The 13,750-nt window shown below is 46.9% G+C and overlaps 1 protein-coding gene across 4 annotated transcripts in view; it reads right to left on the bottom strand.

Annotated features, from left to right (window-relative positions):
- Positions 1–13,750, bottom strand: part of LOC138304376 (cytospin-A-like) — a 167,330-nt gene that overhangs the window by 140,955 nt on the left and 12,625 nt on the right. The window contains exon 1 of one of the 4 annotated variants that reach the window (XM_069244366.1): positions 5,558–5,670. The exons of the other annotated variants lie outside the window; for them this stretch is intronic. The gene's annotated coding sequence lies outside the window, so the exon portion shown is untranslated. Of the gene's footprint in view, positions 1–5,557; positions 5,671–13,750 lie in introns of those variants that run through there. 4 annotated transcript variants of the gene reach the window in all.

The raw sequence follows: 13,750 nt of genomic DNA, 5'->3' as shown, positions 1-13,750 counted from the left end.
GTGCGAGCAGTGCAACACCAGGCGCTGACCTCAGGGGGGCGCTGTGTTTAGCAATAACTTCAGAAACTTATGATTTAAAAGCACCTGCTGAAAAGTTTCTTGTGCGTTTAGCCTTCAAGAAACAATTAAAATGTCAAGATACCTCTTGTGATTAATGTTCCTGCTAGAGAGAGAGAGATGGGAGTTTTGCCCAGTGGCAGCATTCACTCAACATAAAGTAGCATAGAGGGTTAATTTTCCTGCTGCAAAAAAACAGAACTATGGAGCCACTTTTCTTGCACCCCTTAGCGCCACCATATGTGCGTCATATTTAAAATATGGCGCACCATGGCTGTAGTTAGGGGACTAGCTTCAGAATTTTTTACGCTAGTCTGGCGCTTTGCAGGATTAGCGTCAAAAATGTTGACGCTAATCTTGCAAAGCAACCAGAGGCCCATTGTAGCCAATGGAAGCCACCTTTTAATGCTTGTTCTGAGCAGGCGTTAAAAGTGCAGGAGGATTTATTTGCATTATTTGTTTGGCCCCCCTAATGGGGGGATGCCCCCTTTGCATACATTATGCCTGGCGCAGGCCTAATATAGCGCAAAGGGTTACAAAGTGGCGCAGGGCATGCACTGCACCTCTTTGTAAATACACCACAGCTTTTTTGTCCGTCTAACGCCACATTAGTGTATACGAATGACACTAATGTGACGTTAGAATGGCACTAGGGGCTCTTAAATATGCCGCTTTGGCAGTGCTTAATTTGTGCTTGTTGTTTCCGGTGGGGAGGACCTGCACTTATTTTTGAGGGCCTGTGCTTATTTTTTGCCTCAAGCATTTACTGTGAGAAAAAGACACATATGGGAAAGACAGAGGGAGAGAAAAACGAAAAAGCGTCACAATGGGAAAAAGCAGAAATCTTCAAGAGCGAGCTGAAGGGGCAGGGAATGCCTGTAAATTGACTGAAGAGGCCCGAGATGGCTTCAGGATTACGTTGCCTCAGTATTCTGTGTTCACACATTTAATTACAGCAGCCGCATGTTTAAGAGGAGGGCTTTGGGCACCAGCATCAGCACCTTTTTATTTACAAATTAAACACTGCCCTATGGGGCATATTTGAAAAAAGCGCTGCACACCATGTGTGCGTCATATTTAAAATACTGCGCACCATAGCGATAGTTAGGGGACTAGCGTCAGAATTTTTTATGCTAGTTCAGCGCTTTGCAGGATTAGCATAAAAAATGTTGACGCTAATCCTGCAAAGCACCCAGAGGCCCATTGTAACCAATGGAAGCCTCCTTTTAATGCCTACTCTGAGCAGGTGTTAAAAGTGCTGAAAAAAATGCCGCAAAGAAATCTGTTAGATTTCTTTGCGCCATTTTTTGGGCCCCCTGATGGGGGATGCCCCCTTTGCTTACATTTTTTTGTACACTAATGTGGGGTTAGAATGGCACTAGAGGCTGTAAAAGTGCCACTTCACACAGTGCTGTACCACTTTTCTTGCACCCCTTGGCATTCCCCTAACACCACCATCTGTGCGATGTATATAAAATACGGAGCAACATGGTGGTAGTTTGGGGACTAGTGTCAGAATTTTTGACGCTAGTCCGGCGCTTTGCAGGACCAGCGTAAAATATTTTGATACTAATCCTGCAAAGCACCCAGGCGTTAAAAATGCCAGAAAAAATGACGCAAAGAAATGACAGATTTCTTTGCGTCATTTTTTTGGCCACCCCCTAACGGGGGGAAACCACCTTTGCATACATTATTGTACATACATTGTAAATATGGCACATCGGTTTTGGCCTTCTAACGCCACATTAGCGTAGAAAAATGACGCTAATGTGACATTAGAATGGCGCTAGGGGCTCTTAAATATGCCCCTATATTTTATGTAGCTAGCTGAGTGGATTAGTAAAGCCAGCCTTTGCAAGTGCTTTAAAACACATGAATGTATGTGAAAGGGGAGCGATGGGGAGATGAAGGACACATTTGCCGGGTGGTAGTGAGTGAAACCGAGGAGGAGGTCATGGGGTGGGGGCGCCACAATAAACTGTTGCAGAGGGAGCCACCAGTCCTTAAGCCAGCCCTGCCTGTAGTTACAGGTGGTGGGTACTGGCACTTATTTTTGGGAACCAGGACTTATTTTTCATAATCCCACTTTGACACAGACCAACCTAGCGAGGCATATCGGGAAGAAAAAAGAAGGAAGAGATATATAGGGAAATGGGGACAAAGCGAGGAAAAAAAAGGATGAAGCACAGCTTTCAAGAGTGAGGGAAAGAGATAAAGTGTAGGGTGGTGGAAGAAGTAGACACGGGGTGGAAACAAGACTTAACACTAGGCAAGGTTGGCATACAGCAAACCAGGCATTCAGTAGCACCAGCAGTGGGCTCCTACGAAACCCCGGTTCACTGCTTTGCATTTTTAAAATGCATTCTCACTGGGTTGTTCTTAAGTTCTGTGGTGATCTACACTTCAGTCATTTCTCATGGCAAACTGATAGCGTTTAGCCCCATGCCATGTGTATCACTTTCAACTAGTTCTGACTTTTCAGCTAACATTGTTTTCTACGCTGGAAATGTGGGAACCATACTTATAAATAAATAAATATATCCTGGAAACTACAAGTTCCAGAATGCAATAGGGCTGGTGGTTAAAGATGTCACGCATGATCTTGGACCACTTTTCTGACATGGAGGCGATCAATAAACGCAGTGCAAATCAAATCTAACCCTGCTCCCCTGCAACCTGCCCCTTCACCTCCCATTCCTCACACCCACAGCAAAAGCACTCAGATTCAACCCAGAATGGAGGAGCAGAGAGTGGGGGAGAGGGTGTGCTTCCAAGTACACCATCCAAAGCTAGTCAGTGGGGTTTGGGTGATAGGTGCCATGGAGCACTGGGGAGGGGGGGGTCTGCGAAGTAGACCTATGGTAGCTAGCTCTTATACTTTCAGAAAGTCTGACCTTTTTAGCTAACAGCACTTTGCATGCTAGGGCTTGTAGCTTTCGACTGCATCATGTAGGAGGCGATGAATGAGTCCAAAGTGTAAAGGAGTCTTAGACATGGCAGGGTGTCATATAATCACATTACTAGTGCACCCCGGACCCTCCATGCCAGCGGGCGAAGAGACCAGGACACAGAAGGCAAACACCTCCAAAAGACACCCCGTGCAGAGCCAGCTTGGGGTGAGAGAGAACTAGCGGGCGTCCCGACAACACCCTGTGCCCAAATCAATATAAGCCTCACCAATATAAAGGGAGGGGGAGGGAGGGCTCAAAGACCAACCATGAGGCACTCCCATATGCAAAACCAGTCAGATCCTGCACGTGTGAGGAAGAGAATAATGTCGGACGGGAATTGTTGCCAAGAGTCTCCAGGCCAGGAATAATATTTTAAGCCAATTCTGATGTTTGTTCCGTTTTTTCATATTTTGTTAAGGGCCTGCATGTTCCAAAGCACAAACTACTCCTGGACAGATTTAGAATTTTGAAGGTGACATATATTGGTCAATACATAATATGTAAATACGTTATTTTTATAAATACTTTAAATCCAGGAATTGTTTATGACTGTGTTCATGCCAGCTAAAATGGTAAACTGTATTTTTGTTTGCGGGAGGCCATCCTCACACTATTCTGTGGAAGAGCCATAGAGGAAGAGTAGGGGGTGTCACGTCGCATATGATAAGTGTTTTGCTATGCGATAGCGCCATACTTAGCATCTACTCCTGTGCTTGAAATGGAAAAATAGAAGCGCATGTACTCTGCACCGGAGTACCCGCTCATCTCTGAGAAGTGTCGGTATTCTCCAATTAAAAGTGCTAGGTTTTTCTTGAGAAGTGAGGTACTCTCCCTCTATAAATAAAAAAGTGCCAGTACTCCGTACCGGACAGTACCGGCACATTTAAAGAACTGATCAACTCGGACTAAAAAGTGTCGCGAAAGGGGACGCATAATAAGCATTCGAAGCTGGTATAAGGGTCGACTGGCCTGGAGGCCGTGAGGCGACGCTCTCCTCTGGCTAATTTCACTTTTAATCGTTTTGGCAGCACTCGTGGAACTTGCCCTGCCCAAAATATTGAGCCTGCAAGTTGGGGAGAGGCTTCCTCGACTCTCCCAGGCTCCAGGCAGGCCCTGGGCTTCGCCAGGTGCTGGGTGAGGCCTGTTCAGCGCCCGTAACGCGCCCCCTAGACCTGCTCGGCTCACCCGGCAGGTTTGCGGCTGTTCTTGGGCGGCTCCTGAGAGCTGTGTGATCTTTGGCAAGTTTCCCTGGCTTGCCGAAGCACCACCCTGGCCTTTCAGCGAGAGCTGCACGTTCATCTGTGTTTGATAAGTGGAAGGCGGTGCACTTCCCATTGCTAACCAGACTCCTCTGACCATCAGCCTGTAGGGAAAGAGGGAAAATATGCAGTCCAAGGCCTCTGCAGACATTAGTAGCCTGACCAGCAACTCCCCCTGCTCCTGCCCAACCGGATTTTCAAAGGAAATAACCTTATGTGGGTGACTCTGCTCTCGCACTATGCTTCGATTAGATGACCCTCTCTGCCCCAGTCATTCGACTTCCAGAGGCATCGGCTTAACATGGATTCACTCCACCCGTCTCCAGGCAGCCTTTCTGGGTAACCCGAACATTATGTCACTGCCTACGCTCAAATCCTGTCTAGGGCATCTTTCTAACCAGGGATTGCTTGTGCTCAGACCTAACCTCTTCTAAGAGCGAAGCTTAACATTACCAACACTGCCAGCCTCCTCTCTAATGTAATATAAAACTAAGCTATCAATAACAGGGGGTCAACCTCTAAAACGCTGTCATATGGCCAGGATCACACAACCAGTCAAACGTGGGCAGATAATGACCAGGCAGGGAAGGTGGTTTCAGAAATCTGCTACCTTGACAGCTAGATCCAAGGACAGAAGCTTCCTGGAGTCTGATATTTACAAAGAAACTGATATGGAAAGGCCGTGAGCAGTTGGGTGGAGGGAGGGTGCCTGTGCATGGGAGAGACTGAGAGAACGAGATGGGACTTAAGGAGGGGGAGTGAGAGAGAGATAGAAAAACAGAGGAAAACAGATAGGTGAGGAGAGTGAATCAGCAATGTGTGTGTATAAAAGGGGGGGAGTGATCGAGGTTGTGTGCGCTAAAGGAAAACAAGCATTTGCAATGTTAACGGATCTCGCGTTTGATCGAGTTAGAGCTATTAACTTTGTAAAGTCCTAACTGTAGAGAGCCAATCGGGCTCTATAATACTTTGTAGCCCAAAAGGTTGCGAAGGCGGGCTTCGGGCGGAAGTTAATAAACGAGGGGAGCTGCGACCCTGCAGTCTTCCCCGAGTGTTAGTGCAAACAACAGTGTCCGCGAGTCTCTCTGCTGCTGCGCCGTGCACACGTTTTACTGTGCGGACGAGGCGGGATCGGGACACCACAGCCCAAGGTGTCCGTTTCAGAGATCCCCGACACAACGAAGCAGTGCGCTGCAGCGCAAATAATTAACCAGCGCTGGTGCGCATTTGAGAGGGGAAAAAAAACACACACACAACGACGAACGCAAACACGAAGCCGGCGCGGCCTACCTTGAAGAGGTGCACCGGTCCACTGAACAGAAAGGAAGAACAAGGCATCAGTCTGCTATCGGAATTTATCTGGCCTCAACACGACGGAAGCGTCCCCTCCCCCAAGACACACTGAGCACAAAGACCTGCTGAGGTGCCCACACAACTGCCTGTAAGAATACCAGCAACACAAGGTGAGAGACAGTAAAGGCCCTTATTCCCTGCACTCTGCTTCAGCACCCCGTACAACCTGACTTTTAGGCCACCTAAGGCTGGAACGGCACCCATTAAACCCAGAGTGAGCAAGATAGAATGTGAAGGGTCTCTGATTTTGCTTGTCTTTAATATAATCTTTTTTCATTAAAGTGCTTGTTATATATTTGAGTTGCATTTTTGTTTTTGTCAATTTGAGAGGAGAGGGTTATGTTCACTCCCAGACATGGGGAAGAGACCTGTGGCAGCTGTGGATATGAATACAAGACTCCAGGAAACTGTCCTGAAAAGGGCAAAGTATGTAACAAATATGGGAAGGCGAATCACTTTGCAAAAGTGTGCAGGATGGGGAAAGGCAAGCCCCAAGATCCCAGAGGGAAGACAGCAGCAGTCAAGCACATAGAAAAAGTGGTGCATGCAATCCAAGCACAAGAAGACACAAAACCACTGATGTATGACGAAGAAAAAGAGGAAGACATGTTCGTCATATCATTCACAGGATGAAGGCGGCATAAAAGACCCTCCCCCCCATGATTACGGTCAAAATCAACAACACCCAGGCCATTGTACTCATCGACACAGGGGCATCAGTCAATGTGATGGACGATAAGATATACCAGCAACTGTCTCCAAAACCACCACTATCACCCAGCAACACCAACATGTATACCTATGGAGGACGAGACCCTCTTCCACTGCAGGGCACAATAGAGGTACTAGTCGCGAGTTAAGGGCATAGCACCCAAACCATATTTTACGTGGTGAAAGGAGATAGTGGCACTTTGCTGGGGTGCCATACAGCAGAGGACCATGAGCTAGTATTTTTTGCACAACAAGTGTACGAGTCATATGCCAAATCCATCCTTCAGGATTTTCCCTAGCTATTCACCGGGCTAGGAAAACTCAGAGGCAAGCAGGTGAAGCTGCATATCGACGGAACTGTGACACCGGTAGCACTGAGGCATAGAAGGGTGCCTTTTCATTTGTGCCCAGCTGTGGAGAAGGAACTACTGATGCTGGAGAACCAAGGTGTGATTGAGAAAGTGGATGGGCCCACGCGCTGGGTCTCACCACTGGTGATCGCACCAAAGCCAAAACAGCCAGGGGCTATCCACCTCTGCGTGGATATGCGCTTACCCAATCGGGTGACAAAGCGGGAACGCCACATCACGTCCACGATGGACGACATCATTGCGGACCTCAATGGTGCACAGTGGTTCTCGAAGTTGGATCTCAATTCGGGCTGTCAGCAACTGGAACTGGAGCACAACAGTAAAAATATCACCACCTTCTCCACACATGTCAGACTCCGGCGGTTCAAACGGCTCAATTTCGGAGTCTCATCTGCAGCAGAAGTCTTCCAGAATGCCATCCGAGAGACGCTGTCCGGATTTACTCAGAGACGAAGGAAGAACATCACCTCCGCCTTAAAGCCACCCTACAGGACTTTCGGAAGCAGGCCTGATGTTACACAAGAACAAGTGTGCCTTCTATCGCTCATCCATTGATTTTTTCAGATACATCTTCTCGAAAGATGGGCTACAGGTAGATCCAAAGAAAGTGGAAGCCATCTGCCAAGCAACAACTCCACAAAATGCCACTGAAGTTAGGAGTTTCCTGGGGATGGCCACTTACTGTGGCAGGTTCATTCCCCAGCTTGCCACGATGACTGAGCCGCTACGACAATTGACAAAGGTCAATCACAGATGGGAATGGACTGCTGAAGCAGACAGAGCCTTCCAGGACATCAAACGGGCACTGCTAGATAAAGTAACCATGAAGTACTTCCACCCGGAAAAAAGGATGGAATTGGTGGTGGATGCAAGCCCAGTAGGGCTGGGAGCAGTCCTCATGCAAGAACAGAGCCCCCAAGAATGGACCCCAGTTGCATACGCCAGCAGACCTCTGTCTGCAGTAGAGATGCGGTATGCCTAGGTGGAACGTGTGGCACTGGCCATCAGATGGTCATGCAAACACTTCCATCTATATCTGTATGGCCAAGAATTCAAAGTCATCACAGACCACAAGCCGCTGGTATCTCTGTTCACTAGCTCAGTGAGATTAGCTCCCCCAAGAATAGAGAGGTGGGCGGTCCTGTTACAGCCGTACAGCTTCACAGTCATCTACCACCCAGGAGCAAGTAACCCAGCAGATTATTTGTCGAGGCATCCACAGACGCCTTCCAGGGGGACTTTGGAGAACAAAGATGAAGAAAAGATGGAAGGCTTCGTCAACTTGTTAATCCAGGCGAAGTGTCTGGTAGCCTTGTCTGTGGCAGAGCTGGCTGAGGAGTCAAAAAGGACTGTCATCATCACCCGGGCGAAGGAGGCCAGAGGACAAAAATAAGTGGAAGCATTTCCTGGAAGGAGTGAAAACATACGATTCAGAAGAAAGGGTGGCAATGCAAGGATTGTGGAAATTCCGGGAGGAGTTGTCTGTCGGGGGCAATGGTCTTCTGCTATGGGGTCAGAAGATAGTAATTCCCCACAGTCTGTGGGACCCAGTGGTGAAATTGGCTCATCAAGGCCATCAAGGAGCAGCAAAAATAAAAATGAGCCTGCGAGCAACTTACTGAACCACCCTGGCACCACCCCTGGTCAAAAGTGAGCATGGATTTTGGGAGTTTTCCAGATGGCAAGCTCTCAGTGGTATTGGTTGACTCATTCACAAAATTCCCTGTAGTAGAAACAGTGTTATCCACCTCGTACGAGAAACTGAGGCCGGTGCTGGAGAAAGCCTTTGCCACATATGGCCTTTCGGAGGAAATCCGCACTGATAATGGGCCCCCATTCCAAGGGCAAGAATTTAAGACTTTTTTAGATGAACTAGCTATACGCCATTGTAAAATAACGCCATACTGGCCACAAGCCAATGGCGACGTGGAAAGGTTCATGCGCACTTTGAATCGAGCTTTGAGAATCGCCGTAGAAAGGGGCGATGGCCTCAAATGTAGTCTCCAACAATTCCTGCAGGCCTATCGGCAAACACCACACAGCACCTCAGGGTGTGCGCCCACCACCCTGCTATACAAAGTTGCCCCGTATGACTGCATCCCAGCAGGAGCTTGCTGGGAACAGACAGCACTGGATAAGGCCATCATGCAACAAAGGCGAAAACAAGTCAACGACCGGGCTATGGCCCGAAGACAAACACAATCCCGGAGCTTTCAGGTGGGCGACAAGGTGGTGGTTAGAAACCGACGACCAGGAGGCAAGTTCTTAACTCCATTTAAACCTGAGGTGTGGAGAGTGGTGCAAACCCAAGGGTCCATGGTGACTGCCCGACGTGGTGACAGACAGGTGACAAGGAACATTTCGCATTTCAAACGAGCGGGTGTGCCCGCGGGAGACTGTCCAGAAACTGAAGAAGAAGATACCGTTCGAGAAACTGATGAAGGAGTCAACGAGGGGTCAGGAGACCAAGTGGCGCCCAGCCAGGTGGTATCCCAGCCTGTCGAAGAAGACCCGGAGATGAGGTTAAGTAGTCGGAGTGAGAGGTATCATCTTCAGCCCAACCCAGCTCCGAGTCAGCAGCTTCGTGATTGTGTGTGCTAAGAGATACTGCAGTATAAGGTGATGTGTGCCCAGCATGGATGACGACCCGTAGAGACTGTGAGCTGTGTTGTCTACAACTGAGTTAGCAGGAGCTTGGCCGGCCTTCGTGATGGCCCGGACACGAGATGTGCAAAGAACATTTATCATCTCATAGATATACCTCGGTCTATCTCTCTTTTCCCCCTTGCTATACTTTTTATTTATCACCCTCTACACCCCGCTGTCCCTGTCGGTTACTTCTTCCCATACACTCATATCTCTAGCCCGTTTTGACCTATCCTTCTGTCTTTATTGGTTATGCTTATATTGCTGTGACAGTCGTAGTTGCGAATAGTTCAATTATGTTGGTTATGCTGTGAAATAAAATCCTGGAGGGATGTAGGGAGCCACTCTGGCTCTATAATACTTTGTAGCCCGAAAGGTCACGAAGGTGGGCTTCGGGTGGAAGTTAATAAACAAGGCGAGCTGCGACCCGGCAGTCTTCCCCGAGTGTTAGTGCAAACAACAGTGTCCGCGAGTATCTCTGCTGCCGCGTACACGTTTTACACTAACTGGACTTTTCTTGCCACATAAATTGACAATGTAAGGTAGGACAGATGATGTAGGCAAGTCGATGCAAAGTGCCACGGCCGCCATGTGCGATCTTCAAATGGCTCCAAATGAAAACCAGAAAAACGTCACTCATGCCCTAGTCACCAGCAAGTTGCAATATCGGAACACTGGGATCAACAAGCAACTCTTGCGAAAACTATAAACCATCCAGAACTCGCCAGCCAGACTCATTCGCCTCCTCCCCTGCAGAACTCACAACACACTACACCTCAGGAAGCACTACTGGCTCCGGATACACAAGTGTGCTAATTTCAAACTCCTAACATACATATTCAAGGCACTGGACAATTAAGGCCTGACCTACCTGAACTGTCACTTGTCCTTCACCAATCACCCAGATACCTCCACAGCAGTCCTATTTAAATACATTAAACACATATACAGTACCGAATCAGAAGAACATGAGTTCTCTTACACCACTAATAAAGGGTAGATCGACCTCCCACTGCATATCAGAGCCTCATCCTCTATTCTTGAATTCCGCAAGAAGCTGAAGTCCTGAATTTTCATTTAACCACCCTGCCATAGGCAGGACTAGACCAACACTCCTGTTTATCACCAGGATACTCTAGCGGGTGACAGTGTGCTTTACAAATCTACATATCTGGTCCTATACCAGACATGCTGACACCTCCCTTTAGTCCTTCCAACTGACCATCAGTCACTCAGTCCTGACCTACCACAGTCCAAACCAGCCTGTTCTCACTTGTACCAGAAGATCTCCCTTTCCAATTTCTCCATTGCTAACAAACCTAGACCTCCCTTTTTTGTTACCCTGAGCCTTTCTACTAATATACCTGCCTCACAAGACAACATCCTTACCAAACACTAACAGCGATTACTATCCAACTCTCTTCTAGATCGGAAATGACAATCTACTTCCTATAACCCAAATAACATGGTGGATGATAGGAATTTGAGGCTGCACAAATAATGACAGTCTTATTTAATGTATCACGAGCGATGTAATATGTGAGGCCATAGCAGTCATAAGCAGTGCATGAGTGGAGCGTGTTATGGTTAGTTCACTAAACGTAACTGACGATGTTTTCAGTGGTTGTTCGGGCTTTTAAACACTAGATCTTATCTCAATTCCGCATCTACCGTCACTTTAACACTTCTTTTTTAAGTATATATATATATATATATATATATATATATATATATATATATATATATATATATATGCGCACACACACACACATTCGGAGTAATGACTTCAAAGCGAAACACAGGAAGGAGTTGCTTACATAGGCTACAGCTTTTAAAGACATCAGGATGTTAGGGTGAACTTTGGAAGTCGCTGCAAATTTGGCAATTTGGGTGTACACTGCATAAAATGGAGGGGTGATGGAGCTGCGGATGCTGAAAGGGGCATGTCACATTTTGCTGAATGTGTGTTTGTGAAGTGTCTATGGAGGTTGCTGTTGGAGCTGTTGCTTGCGGCGCAGGGCTGAGAGAGGAGATTTTGGGTAGACGAGTACATTGATCTCATAGCACGCCTCAAGCACATGGTGTTGTGCTTCCCCAACGAGTCTGTATCTGGGGTTCTGACAAGATGTACTTTACAGGCCTTAACAAGCCCAAGCATGATTTGCCATAGATAAACACTGTTTTTTATGCGGTTTGCTTTGGATGTTGTGAGATATCTCACTTAGTGGGTGGGAAATTAGTCACAATACCTGTTCAACCCACAGGACTTTAATTGACGAGGAAGGGTTGGAAAATGGCAGCTGGTTAAGGATTTTGTTCTAAACAGGAATTGGTGTTGCTTTCAATGACCATGAAGAGGTGTTTATCTTAGGGTGCAGGCAGACTAAAGGCTAGATTGTTGGAGCAGTGGTTTCTCCCTCAAGTTGCACCTCAAACTGGACTAAAGCAATGTGGGGCTTTTCTTTCATAGCATTAGAAGCATATCGTTATTTTATAAAGTGTTTCAAGTGACAGTCTCTTGTTCCCCGTTGTTCATCTTACAGAGACAAGATGTGTGGGTTAAAGCACCCCGAGTGTACAGTTGGAGAATAGATTCTGGTAGTGGTTTATGTTGCTAACCCAACCAAAAGAACTTGCAGGTTTTTTCGAACTTTTTATATGAGGATGCCTTCCTGAAATATAATTTCTATATATCCGATCCACCGAAAAGGTATGGGGAAATCAGCATCCACTGTCAAGAAGGGATTAGAATACTCCACAGCTGTAGGGGTACAGGCTACGACTTTACCACAAAGTATGCGATGCGGGGAATGTTGGCACTGCTCATGTCCAAGAGCCACTACTGCCCGCACAAGGAGACCAGAAACCATCTCGCAAAGCAGTCGCTGTCTGACAGGAAAGCAGAGCAGGTGGGTCTAGGAGAGAGCATTCGCTAACGGGTTTGTGGCTTTGAAGAAGGTGTTACTTTTCTTGCTTTCCTCAGCAATTGTGGTTTGATAATAGCTAGCTTTCACAGACATGACTAATTGTATGTGTGATATGAAGATGTCTGCAGTGACAAGCGATCTGTGGCTCACTGCATTATGTGCCAGTATCCTCTCGCTTATATTCAGCACTAGGGGGTACCAGGCCTCAGGTGGTAAGGTATTATTGCAGTGTGGCCTAGTCTGCAAATCTTTTTACAGCATATACAGCCGAGTGGCAATGCCAGTTATGGACGGTGCAGGGGTAATTTGCTGTAAGGTTTTAAATTTTTATAATTATTCTATGTTTTTCGTGCTGTTGTTTTGTATTGTTCAGTACCCGGATACTGGGTTTCCTGGTATTGCTTTGTTTATAAATAAACTTAACCAAACCAAACCATAGTGGTGAGGCCTTGGATAAAAGGATCAAAGCAGCACTTCTTGAATAAGTATGAGAACTGTGCGTCCTGGTTGGTTGATTGTTGTTGAATGAGCATAAGAACTTTGCACCCTAGCTGTTTGATGGTGCTTAGATGAGCATGAGAACTGTGCGTCCGGGATGATTGATAGTTCTTGAATGAGCTCGAAAACCGTGCTTCTGGGTTGGGTGATGGTTCTTGAATGAGCATGAGAACTGTGTGCCCTGGTTGGTTGATAGTTCTGGAATGAGATCAAGAACGGTGCATCCTCGTTGGCTGATGTGTGGTCGGTTATATTGCTAGAAGGATGGTTTGGCAGCCTAACATCACGTACCGGTTTAGGGTGTTAGCAGAAGAGAAGAGATGTGGAGATGAAGTCCAAAATCACACCTTTCTCTTTTGAGCGTGTTTAGTGATGTTTTTGGTGAAGTCCAGAGTGCTGATGTGTCCAAGTAGGTTTTCCTTCAGCACCTTGGTGTTAGGGTCTTCAAAGGTGTTGAAATCACCAAGCGAGATGTCTGCACGGATGAGGAATGATAATAATGAGGCTGGCGAGATAGTTGATTTAGTACTTTTAGCAATACTGGGGCACTGTAAATGCAGTCGAGTAAGAGGCATACGAGAACTTTGAAGAAGTATATGGTGGCACAGCCACCATTCTGACGTATGGCCTGAAAGATTCATGAGGAGGTCTAGGCTGCCACCAAGGGTAATAAAGTAATCCCTGGAAGACTCTGAAGTGGGGAAGTTTCCTTCCTAAGGGACGCCACAAGTCTCAATATTTATGATACAGATAGCCAAGTCTAACTCTTAGGGGCCAATCACCAAATTTTGTAGACGTTGACATGGTTTTGCATTACACTGTGACAGCCGTATATCTTATGTGTGTGGCCTCACTCTTCACAAGTCAACTGTTACAAGGTGAGATCTGAAAAGGGACTCATTTAGGACAGCACCCCAGTGCACTTCTGTGTCTGAATCCATTTCTTAGCTTCTCTAGACTCCCCATCATGACGAGCG

Source organism: Pleurodeles waltl, chromosome 7, assembly GCF_031143425.1.
Source record: "Pleurodeles waltl isolate 20211129_DDA chromosome 7, aPleWal1.hap1.20221129, whole genome shotgun sequence".
NCBI lineage: Eukaryota > Metazoa > Chordata > Amphibia > Caudata > Salamandridae > Pleurodeles > Pleurodeles waltl.
This window is presented reverse-complemented; position numbering and strand designations above follow the sequence as displayed.